The following is an 18,473-nucleotide window of genomic DNA, read 5'->3' on the forward strand; positions in this document are numbered from 1 at the left end:
TGGGAGAAACACAGTGCATTCGGATCACCCCTTTTGAATTTCTTTGCCAATGGGAGAAACACAGTGCATTCGGATCACCCCTTTTGAATTTCTTTGCCAATGGGAGAAACACAGTGCATTCGGATCACCCCTTTTGAATTTCTTTGCCCATGGGAGAAACACAGTGCATTCGGATCACCCCTTTTGAATTTCTTTGCCCAGAGAAACACAGTGCATTCGGATCACCCCTTTTGAATTTTTTTGCCCATGGGAGAAACACAGTGCATTCGGATCACCCCTTTTGAATTTCTTTGCCCAGAGAAACACCGAGCATTCGGATCACCCCTTTTGAATTTCTTTGCCCATGGGAGAAACACAGTGCATTCGTATCACCCCTTTTGAATTTCTTTGCCCAGAGATACACAGTGCATTCGGATCACCCCTTTTGAATTTCTTTGCCCAGAGAAACACAGTGCATTCGGATCACCCCTTTTGAATTTCTTTGCCCAGAGAAACACAGTGCATTCGGATCACCCCTTTTGAATTTCTTTGCCAATGGGAGAAACACAGTGCATTCGGATCACCCCTTTTGAATTTCTTTGCCAATGGGAGAAACACAGTGCATTCGGATCACCCCTAATGAATTTCTTTGCCAATGGGAGAAACACAGTGCATTCGGATCACCCCTTTTGAATTTCTTTGCCCATGGGAGAAACACAATGCATTCGGATCACCCCTTTTGAATTTCTTTGCCCATGGGAGAAACACCGTGCATTCGGATCACCCCTTTTGAATTTCTTTGCCCATGGGAGAAACACAGTGCATTCGGATCACCCCTTTTGAATTTCGTTGCCCATGGGAGAAACACAGTGCATTCGGATCACCCCTTTTGAATTTCTTTGCCCATGGGAGAAACACAGTGCATTCGGATCACCCCTAATGAATTTCTTTGCCAATGGGAGAAACACAGTGCATTCGGATCACCCCTTTTGAATTTCTTTGCCCATGGGAGAAACACAGTGCATTCGGATCACCCCTTTTGAATTTCTTTGCCCATGGGAGAAACACAGTGCATTCGGATCACCCCTTTTGAATTTCTTTGCCAATGGGAGAAACACAGTGCATTCGGATCACCCCTTTTGAATTTCTTTGCCCATGGGAGAGACACAGTGCATTCGGATCACCCCTTTTTAATTTCTTTGCCAATGGGAGAAACACAGTGCATTCGGATCACCCCTTTTGAATTTCTTTGCCCAATGGGAGAAACACAGTGCATTCGGATCACCCCTTTTTGAATTTCTTTGCCCAGAGAAACACAGTGCATTCGGATCACCCCTTTTGAATTTCTTTGCCCAGAGAAACACAGTGCATTCGGATCACCCCTTTTGAATTTCTTTGCCCAGAGAAACACAGTGCATTCGGATCACCCCTTTTGAATTTCTTTGCCAATGGGAGAAACACAGTGCATTCGGATCACCCCTTTTGAATTTCTTTGCCAATGGGAGAAACACAGTGCATTCGGATCACCCCTTTTGAATTTCTTTGCCAATGGGAGAAACACAGTGCATTCGGATCACCCCTTTTGAATTTCTTTGCCCATGGGAGAGACACAGTGCATTCGGATCACCCCTTTTTAATTTCTTTGCCAATGGGAGAAACACAGTGCATTCGGATCACCCCTTTTGAATTTCTTTGCCCATGGGAGAAACACAGTGCATTCGGATCACCCCTTTTGAATTTCTTTGCCCATGGGAGAAACACAGTGCATTCGGATCACCCCTTTTGAATTTCTTTGCCCATGGGAGAAACACAGTGCATTCGGATCACCCCTTTTGAATTTCTTTGCCAATGGGAGAAACACAGTGCATTCGGATCACCCCTTTTTGAATTTCTTTGCCCAGAGAAACACAGTGCATTCGGATCACCCCTTTTGAATTTCTTTGCCCAGAGAAACACAGTGCATTCGGATCACCCCTTTTGAATTTCTTTGCCCAGAGAAACACAGTGCATTCGGATCACCCCTTTTGAATTTCTTTGCCAATGGGAGAAACACAGTGCATTCGGATCACCCCTTTTGAATTTCTTTGCCAATGGGAGAAACACAGTGCATTCGGATCACCCCTTTTGAATTTCTTTGCCAATGGGAGAAACACAGTGCATTCGGATCACCCCTTTTGAATTTCTTTGCCCATGGGAGAAACACAGTGCATTCGGATCACCCCTTTTGAATTTCTTTGCCCAGAGAAACACAGTGCATTCGGATCACCCCTTTTGAATTTCTTTGCCCATGGGAGAAACACAGTGCATTCGGATCACCCCTTTTGAATTTCTTTGCCCAGAGAAACACCGAGCATTCGGATCACCCCTTTTGAATTTCTTTGCCCATGGGAGAAACACAGTGCATTCGGATCACCCCTTTTGAATTTCTTTGCCCAGAGAAACACAGTGCATTCGGATCACCCCTTTTGAATTTCTTTGCCCAGAGAAACACAGTGCATTCGGATCACCCCTTTTGAATTTCTTTGCCCAGAGAAACACAGTGCATTCGGATCACCCCTTTTGAATTTCTTTGCCAATGGGAGAAACACAGTGCATTCGGATCACCCCTTTTGAATTTCTTTGCCAATGGGAGAAACACAGTGCATTCGGATCACCCCTTTTGAATTTCTTTGCCAATGGGAGAAACACAGTGCATTCGGATCACCCCTTTTGAATTTCTTTGCCAATGGGAGAAACACAGTGCATTCGGATCACCCCTTTTGAATTTCTTTGCCCATGGGAGAAACACAGTGCATTCGGATCACCCCTTTTGAATTTCTTTGCCCAGAGAAACACAGTGCATTCGGATCACCCCTTTTGAATTTCTTTGCCCATGGGAGAAACACAGTGCATTCGGATCACCCCTTTTGAATTTCTTTGCCCAGAGAAACACCGAGCATTCGGATCACCCCTTTTGAATTTCTTTGCCCATGGGAGAAACACAGTGCATTCGTATCACCCCTTTTGAATTTCTTTGCCCAGAGAAACACAGTTCATTCGGATCACCCCTTTTGAATTTCTTTGCCCAGAGAAACACAGTGCATTCGGATCACCCCTTTTGAATTTCTTTGCCCAGAGAAACACAGTGCATTCGGATCACCCCTTTTGAATTTCTTTGCCAATGGGAGAAACACAGTGCATTCGGATCACCCCTTTTGAATTTCTTTGCCAATGGGAGAAACACAGTGCATTCGGATCACCCCTAATGAATTTCTTTGCCAATGGGAGAAACACAGTGCATTCGGATCACCCCTTTTGAATTTCTTTGCCCATGGGAGAAACACAGTGCATTCGGATCACCCCTTTTGAATTTCTTTGCCAATGGGAGAAACACAGTGCATTCGGATCACCCCTTTTGAATTTCTTTGCCAATGGGAGAAACACAGTGCATTCGGATCACCCCTTTTGAATTTCTTTGCCCATGGGAGAAACACAGTGCATTCGGATCACCCCTTTTGAATTTCTTTGCCCAGAGAAACACAGTGCATTCGGATCACCCCTTTTGAATTTCTTTGCCCATGGGAGAAACACAGTGCATTCGGATCACCCCTTTTGAATTTCTTTGCCCAGAGAAACACCGAGCATTCGGATCACCCCTTTTGAATTTCTTTGCCCATGGGAGAAACACAGTGCATTCGTATCACCCCTTTTGAATTTCTTTGCCCAGAGAAACACAGTGCATTCGGATCACCCCTTTTGAATTTCTTTGCCCAGAGAAACACAGTGCATTCGGATCACCCCTTTTGAATTTCTTTGCCCAGAGAAACACAGTGCATTCGGATCACCCCTTTTGAATTTCTTTGCCAATGGGAGAAACACAGTGCATTCGGATCACCCCTTTTGAATTTCTTTGCCAATGGGAGAAACACAGTGCATTCGGATCACCCCTAATGAATTTCTTTGCCAATGGGAGAAACACAGTGCATTCGGATCACCCCTTTTGAATTTCTTTGCCCATGGGAGAAACACAGTGCATTCGGATCACCCCTTTTGAATTTATTTGCCCATGGGAGAGACACAGTGCATTCGGATCACCCCTTTTGAATTTCGTTGCCAATGGGAGAAACACAGTGCATTCGGATCACCCCTTTTGAATTTCTTTGCCAATGGGAGAAACGCAGTGCATTCGGATCACCCCTTTTGAATTTCTTTGCCAATGGGAGAAACGCCGTGCATTCGGATCACCCCTTTTGAATTTCTTTGCCAATGGGAGAAACACAGTGCATTCGGATCACCCCTTTTGAATTTCTTTGCCCATGGGAGAAACACAGTGCATTCGGATCACCCCTTTTGAATTTCTTTGCCAATGGGAGAAACACAGTGCATTCGGATCACCCCTTTTGAATTTCTTTGCCCAGAGAAACACAGTGCATTCGGATCACCCTTTTTGAATTTCTTTGCCAATGGGAGAAACACAGTGCATTCGGATCACCCCTTTTGAATTTCTTTGCCCATGGGAGAAACACAGTGCATTCGGATCACCCCTTTTGAATTTCTTTGCGCATGGGAGAAACACAGTGCATTCGGATCACCCCTTTTGAATTTCTTTGCCCATGGGAGAAACACAGTGCATTCGGATCACCCCTTTTGAATTTCTTTGCCCATGGGAGAAACACAGTGCATTCGGATCACCCCTTTTGAATTTCTTTGCCCAGAGAAACACAGTGCATTCGGATCACCCCTTTTGAATTTCTTTGCCCATGGGAGAAACACAGTGCATTCGGATCACCCCTTTTGAATTTCTTTGCCAATGGGAGAAACACAGTGCATTCGGATCACCCCTTTTGAATTTCTTTGCCCAGAGCAACACAGTGCATTCGGATCACCCCTTTTGAATTTCTTTGCCCATGGGAGAAACACTGCATTCGGATCACCCCTTTTGAATTTCTTTGCCCAGAGAAACACAGTGCATTCGGATCACCCTTTTTGAATTTCTTTGCCCATGGGAGAAACACAGTGCATTCGGATCACCCCTTTTGAATTTCTTTGCCCAGAGAAACACAGTGCATTCGGATCACCCCTTTTGAATTTCTTTGCCCAGAGAAACACAGTGCATTCGAATCACCCCTTTTGAATTTCTTTGCCCAGAGAAACACAGTGCATTCGGATCCCCCCTTTTGAATTTCTTTGCCCAGAGAAACACAGTGCATTCGAATCACCCCTTTTGAATTTCTTTGCCCAGAGAAACACAGTGCATTCGGATCACCCCTTTTGAATTTCTTTGCCCATGGGAGAAACACAGTGCATTCGGATCACCCCTTTTGAATTTATTTGCCCATGGGAGAGACACAGTGCATTCGGATCACCCCTTTTGAATTTCTTTTCGCATGGGAGAAACACAGTGCATTCGGATCACCCCTTTTGAATTTCTTTGCCCATGGGAGAAACACAGTGCATTCGGATCACCCCTTTTGAATTTCTTTGCCCATGGGAGAAACACAGTGCATTCGGATCACCACTTTTGAATTTCTTTGCCCAGAGAAACACAGTGCATTCGGATCACCCCTTTTGAATTTCTTTGCCCATGGGAGAAACACAGTGCATTCGGATCACCCCTTTTGAATTTCTTTGCCCAGAGAAACACAGTGCATTCGGATCACCCCTTTTGAATTTCTTTGCCCAGAGAAACACAGTGCATTCGAATCACCCCTTTTGAATTTCTTTGCCCAGAGAAACACAGTGCATTCGGATCCCCCCTTTTGAATTTCTTTGCCCAGAGAAACACAGTGCATTCGAATCACCCCTTTTGAATTTCTTTGCCCAGAGAAACACAGTGCATTCGGATCACCCCTTTTGAATTTCTTTGCCCATGGGAGAAACACAGTGCATTCGGATCACCCCTTTTGAATTTATTTGCCCATGGGAGAGACACAGTGCATTCGGATCACCCCTTTTGAATTTCTTTGCGCATGGGAGAAACACAGTGCATTCGGATCACCCCTTTTGAATTTCTTTGCGCATGGGAGAAACACAGTGCATTCGGATCACCCCTTTTGAATTTCTTTGCCCATGGGAGAAACACAGTGCATTCGGATCACCCCTTTTGAATTTCTTTGCCCAGAGAAACACAGTGCATTCGGATCACCCCTTTTGAATTTCTTTGCCCATGGGAGAAACACAGTGCATTCGGATCACCCCTTTTGAATTTCTTTGCCAATGGGAGAAACACAGTGCATTCAGATCACCCCTTTTGAATTTCTTTGCCCAGAGCAACACAGTGCATTCGGATCACCCCTTTTGAATTTCTTTGCCCATGGGAGAAACACTGCATTCGGATCACCCCTTTTGAATTTCTTTGCCCAGAGAAACACAGTGCATTCGGATCACCCCTTTTGAATTTCTTTGCCCATGGGAGAAACACAGTGCATTCGGATCACCCCTTTTGAATTTCTTTGCCCATGGGAGAAACACAGTGCATTCGGATCACCCCTTTTGAATTTCTTTGCCAATGGGAGAAACACAGTGCATTCGGATCACCCCTTTTGAATTTCTTTGCCCAGAGCAACACAGTGCATTCGGATCACCCCTTTTGAATTTCTTTGCCCATGGGAGAAACACTGCATTCGGATCACCCCTTTTGAATTTCTTTGCCCAGAGAAACACAGTGCATTCGGATCACCCCTTTTGAATTTCTTTGCCCAGAGAAACACAGTGCATTCGAATCACCCCTTTTGAATTTCTTTGCCCAGAGAAACACAGTGCATTCGAATCACCCCTTTTGAATTTCTTTGCCCCGAGAAACACAGTGCATTCGGATCCCCCCTTTTGAATTTCTTTGCCCAGAGAAACACAGTGCATTCGAATCACCCCTTTTGAATTTCTTTGCCCAGAGAAACACAGTGCATTCGGATCACCCCTTTTGAATTTCTTTGCCCATGGGAGAAACACAGTGCATTCGGATCACCCCTTTTGAATTTATTTGCCCATGGGAGAGACACAGTGCATTCGGATCACCCCTTTTGAATTTCGTTGCCAATGGGAGAAACACAGTGCATTCGGATCACCCCTTTTGAATTTCTTTGCCCATGGGAGAAACACAGTGCATTCGGATCACCCCTTTTGAATTTCTTTGCCAATGGGAGAAACACAGTGCATTCGGATCACCCCTTTTGAATTTCTTTGCCCAGAGAAACACAGTGCATTCGGATCACCCTTTTTGAATTTCTTTGCCAATGGGAGAAACACAGTGCATTCGGATCACCCCTTTTGAATTTCTTTGCCCATGGGAGAAACACAGTGCATTCGGATCACCCCTTTTGAATTTCTTTGCGCATGGGAGAAACACAGTGCATTCGGATCACCCCTTTTGAATTTCTTTGCCCATGGGAGAAACACAGTGCATTCGGATCACCCCTTTTGAATTTCTTTGCCCATGGGAGAAACACAGTGCATTCGGATCACCCCTTTTGAATTTCTTTGCCCATGGGAGAAACACAGTGCATTCGGATCACCCCTTTTGAATTTCTTTGCCCAGAGAAACACAGTGCATTCGGATCACCCCTTTTGAATTTCTTTGCCCATGGGAGAAACACAGTGCATTCGGATCACCCCTTTTGAATTTCTTTGCCAATGGGAGAAACACAGTGCATTCAGATCACCCCTTTTGAATTTCTTTGCCCAGAGCAACACAGTGCATTCGGATCACCCCTTTTGAATTTCTTTGCCCATGGGAGAAACACTGCATTCGGATCACCCCTTTTGAATTTCTTTGCCCAGAGAAACACAGTGCATTCGGATCACCCCTTTTGAATTTCTTTGCCCATGGGAGAAACACAGTGCATTCGGATCACCCCTTTTGAATTTCTTTGCCCATGGGAGAAACACAGTGCATTCGGATCACCCCTTTTGAATTTCTTTGCCAATGGGAGAAACACAGTGCATTCGGATCACCCCTTTTGAATTTCTTTGCCCAGAGCAACACAGTGCATTCGGATCACCCCTTTTGAATTTCTTTGCCCATGGGAGAAACACTGCATTCGGATCACCCCTTTTGAATTTCTTTGCCCAGAGAAACACAGTGCATTCGGATCACCCCTTTTGAATTTCTTTGCCCAGAGAAACACAGTGCATTCGAATCACCCCTTTTGAATTTCTTTGCCCAGAGAAACACAGTGCATTCGAATCACCCCTTTTGAATTTCTTTGCCCCGAGAAACACAGTGCATTCGGATCCCCCCTTTTGAATTTCTTTGCCCAGAGAAACACAGTGCATTCGAATCACCCCTTTTGAATTTCTTTGCCCAGAGAAACACAGTGCATTCGGATCACCCCTTTTGAATTTCTTTGCCCATGGGAGAAACACAGTGCATTCGGATCACCCCTTTTGAATTTATTTGCCCATGGGAGAGACACAGTGCATTCGGATCACCCCTTTTGAATTTCGTTGCCAATGGGAGAAACACAGTGCATTCGGATCACCCCTTTTGAATTTCTTTGCCCATGGGAGAAACACAGTGCATTCGGATCACCCCTTTTGAATTTCTTTGCCAATGGGAGAAACACAGTGCATTCGGATCACCCCTTTTGAATTTCTTTGCCCAGAGAAACACAGTGCATTCGGATCACCCTTTTTGAATTTCTTTGCCAATGGGAGAAACACAGTGCATTCGGATCACCCCTTTTGAATTTCTTTGCCCATGGGAGAAACACAGTGCATTCGGATCACCCCTTTTGAATTTCTTTGCGCATGGGAGAAACACAGTGCATTCGGATCACCCCTTTTGAATTTCTTTGCCCATGGGAGAAACACAGTGCATTCGGATCACCCCTTTTGAATTTCTTTGCCAATGGGAGAAACACAGTGCATTCGGATCACCCCTTTTGAATTTCTTTGCCCAGAGAAACACAGTGCATTCGGATCACCCTTTTTGAATTTCTTTGCCAATGGGAGAAACACAATGCATTCGGATCACCCCTTTTGAATTTCTTTGCCCATGGGAGAAACACAGTGCATTCGGATCACCCCTTTTGAATTTCTTTGCGCATGGGAGAAACACAGTGCATTCGGATCACCCCTTTTGAATTTCTTTGCCCATGGGAGAAACACAGTGCATTCGGATCACCCCTTTTGAATTTCTTTGCCCATGGGAGAAACACAGTGCATTCGGATCACCCCTTTTGAATTTCTTTGCCCATGGGAGAAACACAGTGCATTCGGATCACCCCTTTTGAATTTCTTTGCCCATGGGAGAAACACAGTGCATTCGGATCACCCCTTTTGAATTTCTTTGCGCATGGGAGAAACACAGTGCATTCGGATCACCCCTTTTGAATTTCTTTGCCCATGGGAGAAACACAGTGCATTCGGATCACCCCTTTTGAATTTCTTTGCCCATGGGAGAAACACCGTGCATTCGGATCACCCCTTTTGAATTTCTTTGCCCATGGGAGAAACACAGTGCATTCGGATCACCCCTTTTGAATTTCTTTGCCCAGAGAAACACAGTGCATTCGGATCACCCCTTTTGAATTTCTTTGCCCATGGGAGAAACACAGTGCATTCGGATCACCCCTTTTGAATTTCTTTGCCAATGGGAGAAACACAGTGCATTCAGATCACCCCTTTTGAATTTCTTTGCCCAGAGCAACACAGTGCATTCGGATCACCCCTTTTGAATTTCTTTGCCCATGGGAGAAACACTGCATTCGGATCACCCCTTTTGAATTTCTTTGCCCAGAGAAACACAGTGCATTCGGATCACCCCTTTTGAATTTCTTTGCCCATGGGAGAAACACAGTGCATTCGGATCACCCCTTTTGAATTTCTTTGCCCATGGGAGAAACACAGTGCATTCGGATCACCCCTTTTGAATTTCTTTGCCAATGGGAGAAACACAGTGCATTCGGATCACCCCTTTTGAATTTCTTTGCCCAGAGCAACACAGTGCATTCGGATCACCCCTTTTGAATTTCTTTGCCCATGGGAGAAACACTGCATTCGGATCACCCCTTTTGAATTTCTTTGCCCAGAGAAACACAGTGCATTCGGATCACCCCTTTTGAATTTCTTTGCCCAGAGAAACACAGTGCATTCGAATCACCCCTTTTGAATTTCTTTGCCCAGAGAAACACAGTGCATTCGAATCACCCCTTTTGAATTTCTTTGCCCCGAGAAACACAGTGCATTCGGATCCCCCCTTTTGAATTTCTTTGCCCAGAGAAACACAGTGCATTCGAATCACCCCTTTTGAATTTCTTTGCCCATGGGAGAAACACAGTGCATTCGGATCACCCCTTTTGAATTTATTTGCCCATGGGAGAGACACAGTGCATTCGGATCACCCCTTTTGAATTTCGTTGCCAATGGGAGAAACACAGTGCATTCGGATCACCCCTTTTGAATTTCTTTGCCCATGGGAGAAACACAGTGCATTCGGATCACCCCTTTTGAATTTCTTTGCCAATGGGAGAAACACAGTGCATTCGGATCACCCCTTTTGAATTTCTTTGCCCAGAGAAACACAGTGCATTCGGATCACCCTTTTTGAATTTCTTTGCCAATGGGAGAAACACAGTGCATTCGGATCACCCCTTTTGAATTTCTTTGCCCATGGGAGAAACACAGTGCATTCGGATCACCCCTTTTGAATTTCTTTGCGCATGGGAGAAACACAGTGCATTCGGATCACCCCTTTTGAATTTCTTTGCCCATGGGAGAAACACAGTGCATTCGGATCACCCCTTTTGAATTTCTTTGCCAATGGGAGAAACACAGTGCATTCGGATCACCCCTTTTGAATTTCTTTGCCCAGAGAAACACAGTGCATTCGGATCACCCTTTTTGAATTTCTTTGCCAATGGGAGAAACACAATGCATTCGGATCACCCCTTTTGAATTTCTTTGCCCATGGGAGAAACACAGTGCATTCGGATCACCCCTTTTGAATTTCTTTGCGCATGGGAGAAACACAGTGCATTCGGATCACCCCTTTTGAATTTCTTTGCCCATGGGAGAAACACAGTGCATTCGGATCACCCCTTTTGAATTTCTTTGCCCATGGGAGAAACACAGTGCATTCGGATCACCCCTTTTGAATTTCTTTGCCCATGGGAGAAACACAGTGCATTCGGATCACCCCTTTTGAATTTCTTTGCCCAGAGAAACACAGTGCATTCGGATCACCCATTTTGAATTTCTTTGCCCATGGGAGAAACACAGTGCATTCGGATCACCCCTTTTGAATTTCTTTGCCAATGGGAGAAACACAGTGCATTCAGATCACCCCTTTTGAATTTCTTTGCCCAGAGCAACACAGTGCATTCGGATCACCCCTTTTGAATTTCTTTGCCCATGGGAGAAACACTGCATTCGGATCACCCCTTTTGAATTTCTTTGCCCAGAGAAACACAGTGCATTCGGATCACCCCTTTTGAATTTCTTTGCCCATGGGAGAAACACAGTGCATTCGGATCACCCCTTTTGAATTTCTTTGCCCATGGGAGAAACACAGTGCATTCGGATCACCCCTTTTGAATTTCTTTGCCAATGGGAGAAACACAGTGCATTCGGATCACCCCTTTTGAATTTCTTTGCCCAGAGCAACACAGTGCATTCGGATCACCCCTTTTGAATTTCTTTGCCCATGGGAGAAACACTGCATTCGGATCACCCCTTTTGAATTTCTTTGCCCAGAGAAACACAGTGCATTCGGATCACCCCTTTTGAATTTCTTTGCCCAGAGAAACACAGTGCATTCGAATCACCCCTTTTGAATTTCTTTGCCCAGAGAAACACAGTGCATTCGAATCACCCCTTTTGAATTTCTTTGCCCCGAGAAACACAGTGCATTCGGATCCCCCCTTTTGAATTTCTTTGCCCAGAGAAACACAGTGCATTCGAATCACCCCTTTTGAATTTCTTTGCCCAGAGAAACACAGTGCATTCGGATCACCCCTTTTGAATTTCTTTGCCCATGGGAGAAACACAGTGCATTCGGATCACCCCTTTTGAATTTATTTGCCCATGGGAGAGACACAGTGCATTCGGATCACCCCTTTTGAATTTCGTTGCCAATGGGAGAAACACAGTGCATTCGGATCACCCCTTTTGAATTTCTTTGCCCATGGGAGAAACACAGTGCATTCGGATCACCCCTTTTGAATTTCTTTGCCAATGGGAGAAACACAGTGCATTCGGATCACCCCTTTTGAATTTCTTTGCCCAGAGAAACACAGTGCATTCGGATCACCCTTTTTGAATTTCTTTGCCAATGGGAGAAACACAGTGCATTCGGATCACCCCTTTTGAATTTCTTTGCCCATGGGAGAAACACAGTGCATTCGGATCACCCCTTTTGAATTTCTTTGCGCATGGGAGAAACACAGTGCATTCGGATCACCCCTTTTGAATTTCTTTGCCCATGGGAGAAACACAGTGCATTCGGATCACCCCTTTTGAATTTCTTTGCCCATGGGAGAAACACAGTGCATTCGGATCACCCCTTTTGAATTTCTTTGCCCAGAGAAACACAGTGCATTCGGATCACCCCTTTTGAATTTCTTTGCCCATGGGAGAAAAACAGTGCATTCGGATCACCCCTTTTGAATTTCTTTGCCAATGGGAGAAACACAGTGCATTCGGATCACCCCTTTTGAATTTCTTTGCCCAGAGCAACACAGTGCATTCGGATCACCCCTTTTGAATTTCTTTGCCCATGGGAGAAACACTGCATTCGGATCACCCCTTTTGAATTTCTTTGCCCATGGGAGAAACACAGTGCATTCGGATCACCCCTTTTGAATTTCTTTGCCCAGAGAAACACAGTGCATTCGGATCACTCCTTTTGAATGTCTTTGCCCAGAGAAACACAGTGCATTCGAATCACCCCTTTTGAATTTCTTTGCCCAGAGAAACACAGTGCATTCGGATCCCCCCTTTTGAATTTCTTTGCCCAGAGAAACACAGTGCATTCGAATCACCCCTTTTGAATATCTTTGCCCAGAGAAACACAGTGCATTCGGATCCCCCCTTTTGAATTTCTTTGCCCAGAGAAACACAGTGCATTCGAATCACCCCTTTTGAATTTCTTTGCCCAGAGAAACACAGTGCATTCGGATCACCCCTTTTGAATTTCTTTGCCCAGAGAAACACAGTGCATTCGGATCACCACTTTTGAATTTCTTTGCCCATGGGAGAAACACAGTCCATTCGGATCACCCCTTTTGAATTTCTTTGCCCATGGGAGAAACACAGTGCATTCGGATCACCCCTTTTGAATTTCTTTGCCCATGGGAGAAACACAGTGCATTCGGATCACCCCTTTTGAATTTCTTTGCCCAGAGAAACACAGTGCATTCGGATCACCCCTTTTGAATTTCTTTGCCCAGAGAAACACAGTGCATTCGAATCACCCCTTTTGAATTTCTTTGAACAGAGAAACACAGTGCATTCGGATCACCCCTTTTGAATTTCTTTGCCTATGGGAGAAACACAGTGCATTCGGATCACCCCTTTTGAATTTCTTTGCCCATGGGAGAAACACAGTGCATTCGGATCACCCCTTTTGAATTTCTTTGCCCAGAGAAACACAGTGCATTCGGATCACCCCTTTTGAATTTCTTTGCCCATAGAAGAAACACAGTGCATTCGGATCACCCCTTTTGAATTTCTTTGCCCATGGGAGAAACACAGAGCATTCGGATCACCCCTTTTGAATTTCTTTGCCCATGGGAGAAACACAGTGCATTCGGATCACCCCTTTTTTAATTTCTTTGCCCAGAGAAACACAGTGCATTCGGATCACCCCTTTTGAATTTCTTTGCCCATGGGAGAAAAACAGTGCATTCGGATCACCCCTTTTGAATTTCTTTGCCAATGGGAGAAACACAGTGCATTCGGATCACCCCTTTTGAATTTCTTTGCCCAGAGCAACACAGTGCATTCGGATCACCCCTTTTGAATTTCTTTGCCCATGGGAGAAACACTGCATTCGGATCACCCCTTTTGAATTTCTTTGCCCATGGGAGAAACACAGTGCATTCGGATCACCCCTTTTGAATTTCTTTGCCCAGAGAAACACAGTGCATTCGGATCACTCCTTTTGAATGTCTTTGCCCAGAGAAACACAGTGCATTCGAATCACCCCTTTTGAATTTCTTTGCCCAGAGAAACACAGTGCATTCGGATCCCCCCTTTTGAATTTCTTTGCCCAGAGAAACACAGTGCATTCGAATCACCCCTTTTGAATATCTTTGCCCAGAGAAACACAGTGCATTCGGATCCCCCCTTTTGAATTTCTTTGCCCAGAGAAACACAGTGCATTCGAATCACCCCTTTTGAATTTCTTTGCCCATAGAAGAAACACAGTGCATTCGGATCACCCCTTTTGAATTTCTTTGCCCATGGGAGAAACACAGAGCATTCGGATCACCCCTTTTGAATTTCTTTGCCCATGGGAGAAACACAGTGCATTCGGATCACCCCTTTTTTAATTTCTTTGCCCAGAGAAACACAGTGCATTCGGATCACCCCTTTTGAATTTCTTTGCCCATGGGAGAAACACAGTGCATTCGAATCACCCCTTTTGAATTTCTTTGCCCATGGGAGAAACACAGTGCATTCGGATCACCCCTTTTGAATTTCTTTGCCCAGAGAAACACAGTGCATTCGAATCACCCCTTTTGAATTTCTTTGCCCATGGGAGAAACACAGTGCATTCGGATCACCCCTTTTGAATTTCTTTGCCAATGGGAGAAACACAGTGCATTCGGATCACCCCTTTTGAATTTCTTTGCCCAGAGAAACACAGTGCATTCGGATCACCCCTTTTGAATTTCTTTGCCCATGGGAGAAACACAGTGCATTCGGATCACCCCTTTTGAATTTCTTTGCCCATGGGAGAAACACAGTGCATTCGGATCACCCCTTTTGAATTTCTTTGCCCAGAGAAACACAGTGCATTCGGATCACCCCTTTTGAATTTCTTTGCCCAGAGAAACACACTGCATTCGGATCACCCCTTTTGAATTTCTTTGCCCAGAGAAACACAGTGCATTCGGATCACCCCTTTTGAATTTCTTTGCCCATGGGAGAAACACAGTGCATTCGGATCACCCCTTTTGAATTTCTTTGCCCAGAGAAACACAGTGCATTCGGATCACTCCTTTTGAATTTCTTTGCCCAGAGAAACACAGTGCATTCGAATCACCCCTTTTGAATTTCTTTGCCCAGAGAAACACAGTGCATTCGGATCCCCCCTTTTGAATTTCTTTGCCCAGAGAAACACAGTGCATTCGAATCACCCCTTTTGAATTTCTTTGCCCAGAGAAACACAGTGCATTCGGATACCCCCTTTTGAATTTCTTTGCCCAGAGAAACACAGTGCATTCGGATCACCACTTTTGAATTTCTTTGCCCATGGGAGAAACACAGTCCATTCGGATCACCCCTTTTGAATTTCTTTGCCCATGGGAGAAACACAGTGCATTCGGATCACCCCTTTTGAATTTCTTTGCCCATGGGAGAAACACAGTGCATTCGGATCACCCCTTTTGAATTTCTTTGCCCAGAGAAACACAGTGCATTCGGATCACCCCTTTTGAATTTCTTTGCCCAGAGAAACACAGTGCATTCGAATCACCCCTTTTGAATTTCTTTGCCCAGAGAAACACAGTGCATTCGGATCACCCCTTTTGAATTTCTTTGCCTATGGGAGAAACACAGTGCATTCGGATCACCCCTTTTGAATTTCTTTGCCCATGGGAGAAACACAGTGCATTCGGATCACCCCTTTTGAATTTCTTTGCCCAGAGAAACACAGTGCATTCGGATCACCCCTTTTGAATTTCTTTGCCCATAGAAGAAACACAGTGCATTCGGATCACCCCTTTTGAATTTCTTTGCCCATGGGAGAAACACAGTGCATTCGGATCACCCCTTTTGAATTTCTTTGCCCATGGGAGAAACACAGTGCATTCGGATCACCCCTTTTTTAATTTCTTTGCCCAGAGAAACACAGTGCATTCGGATCACCCCTTTTGAATTTCTTTGCCCATGGGAGAAACACAGTGCATTCGAATCACCCCTTTTGAATTTCTTTGCCCATGGGAGAAACACAGTGCATTCGGATCACCCCTTTTGAATTTCTTTGCCCAGAGAAACACAGTGCATTCGAATCACCCCTTTTGAATTTCTTTGCCCATGGGAGAAACACAGTGCATTCGGATCACCCCTTTTGAATTTCTTTGCCAATGGGAGAAACACAGTGCATTCGGATCACCCCTTTTGAATTTCTTTGCCCAGAGAAACACAGTGCATTCGGATCACCCCTTTTGAATTTCTTTGCCCATGGGAGAAACACAGTGCATTCGGATCACCCCTTTTGAATTTCTTTGCCCAGAGAAACACAGTGCATTCGGATCACCCCTTTTGAATTTCTTTGCCCAGAGAAACACAGTGCATTCGAATCACCCCTTTTGAATTTCTTTGCCCAGAGAAACACAGTGCATTCGGATCACCCCTTTTGAATTTCTTTGCCCAGAGAAACACAGTGCATTCGAATCACCCCTTTTGAATTTCTTTGCCCAGAGAAACACAGTGCATTCGGATCACCCCTTTTGAATTTCTTTGCCTATGGGAGAAACACAGTGCATTCGGATCACCCCTTTTGAATTTCTTTGCCCATGGGAGAAACACAGTGCATTCGGATCACCCCTTTTGAATTTCTTTGCCCAGAGAAACACAGTGCATTCGGATCACCCCTTTTGAATTTCTTTGCCCATAGAAGAAACACAGTGCATTCGGATCACCCCTTTTGAATTTCTTTGCCCATGGGAGAAACACAGTGCATTCGGATCACCCCTTTTGAATTTCTTTGCCCATGGGAGAAACACAGTGCATTCGGATCACCCCTTTTTTAATTTCTTTGCCCAGAGAAACACAGTGCATTCGGATCACCCCTTTTGAATTTCTTTGCCCATGGGAGAAACACAGTGCATTCGAATCACCCCTTTTGAATTTCTTTGCCCATGGGAGAAACACAGTGCATTCGGATCACCCCTTTTGAATTTCTTTGCCCAGAGAAACACAGTGCATTCGAATCACCCCTTTTGAATTTCTTTGCCCATGGGAGAAACACAGTGCATTCGGATCACCCCTTTTGAATTTCTTTGCCAATGGGAGAAACACAGTGCATTCGGATCACCCCTTTTGAATTTCTTTGCCCAGAGAAACACAGTGCATTCGGATCACCCCTTTTGAATTTCTTTGCCCATGGGAGAAACACAGTGCATTCGGATCACCCCTTTTGAATTTCTTTGCCCATGGGAGAAACACAGTGCATTCGGATCACCCCTTTTGAATTTCTTTGCCCAGAGAAACACAGTGCATTCGGATCACCCCTTTTGAATTTCTTTGCCCAGAGAAACACAGTGCATTCGAATCACCCCTTTTGAATTTCTTTGCCCAGAGAAACACAGTGCATTCGGATCACCCCTTTTGAATTTCTTTGCCCAGAGAAACACAGTGCATTCGAATCACCCCTTTTGAATTTCTTTGCCCAGAGAAACACAGTGCATTCGGATCACCCCTTTTGAATTTCTTTGCCCAGAGAAACACAGTGCATTCGGATCACCACTTTTGAATTTCTTTGCCCATGGGAGAAACACAGTGCATTCGGATCACCCCTTTTGAATTTCTTTGCCCATGGGAGAAACACAGTGCATTCGGATCACCCCTTTTGAATTTCTTTGCCCATGGGAGAAACACAGTGCATTCGGATCACCCCTTTTGAATTTCTTTGCCCAGAGAAACACAGTGCATTCGGATCACCCCTTTTGAATTTCTTTGCCCAGAGAAACACAGTGCATTCGAATCACCCCTTTTGAATTTCTTTGCCCAGAGAAACACAGTGCATTCGGATCACCCCTTTTGAATTTCTTTGCCTATGGGAGAAACACAGTGCATTCGGATCACCCCTTTTGAATTTCTTTGCCCATAGAAGAAACACAGTGCATTCGGATCACCCCTTTTGAATTTCTTTGCCCATGGGAGAAACACAGTGCATTCGGATCACCCCTTTTGAATTTCTTTGCCCATGGGAGAAACACAGTGCATTCGGATCACCCCTTTTGAATTTCTTTGCCCAGAGAAACACAGTGCATTCGGATCACCCCTTTTGAATTTCTTTGCCCATGGGAGAAACACAGTGCATTCGAATCACCCCTTTTGAATTTCTTTGCCCATGGGAGAAACACAGTGCATTCGGATCACCCCTTTTGAATTTCTTTGCCCAGAGAAACACAGTGCATTCGGATCACCCCTTTTGAATTTCTTTGCCCATGGGAGAAACACAGTGCATTCGGATCACCCCTTTTGAATTTCTTTGCCCAGAGAAACACAGTGCATTCGGATCACCCCTTTTGAATTTCTTTGCCCAGAGAAACACAGTGCATTCGAATCACCCCTTTTGAATTTCTTTGCCCAGAGAAACACAGTGCATTCGGATCACCCCTTTTGAA

This window comes from Oncorhynchus mykiss, chromosome Y (assembly GCF_013265735.2).
Source record: "Oncorhynchus mykiss isolate Arlee chromosome Y, USDA_OmykA_1.1, whole genome shotgun sequence".
NCBI classification, from domain to species: Eukaryota; Metazoa; Chordata; class Actinopteri; order Salmoniformes; family Salmonidae; genus Oncorhynchus; species Oncorhynchus mykiss.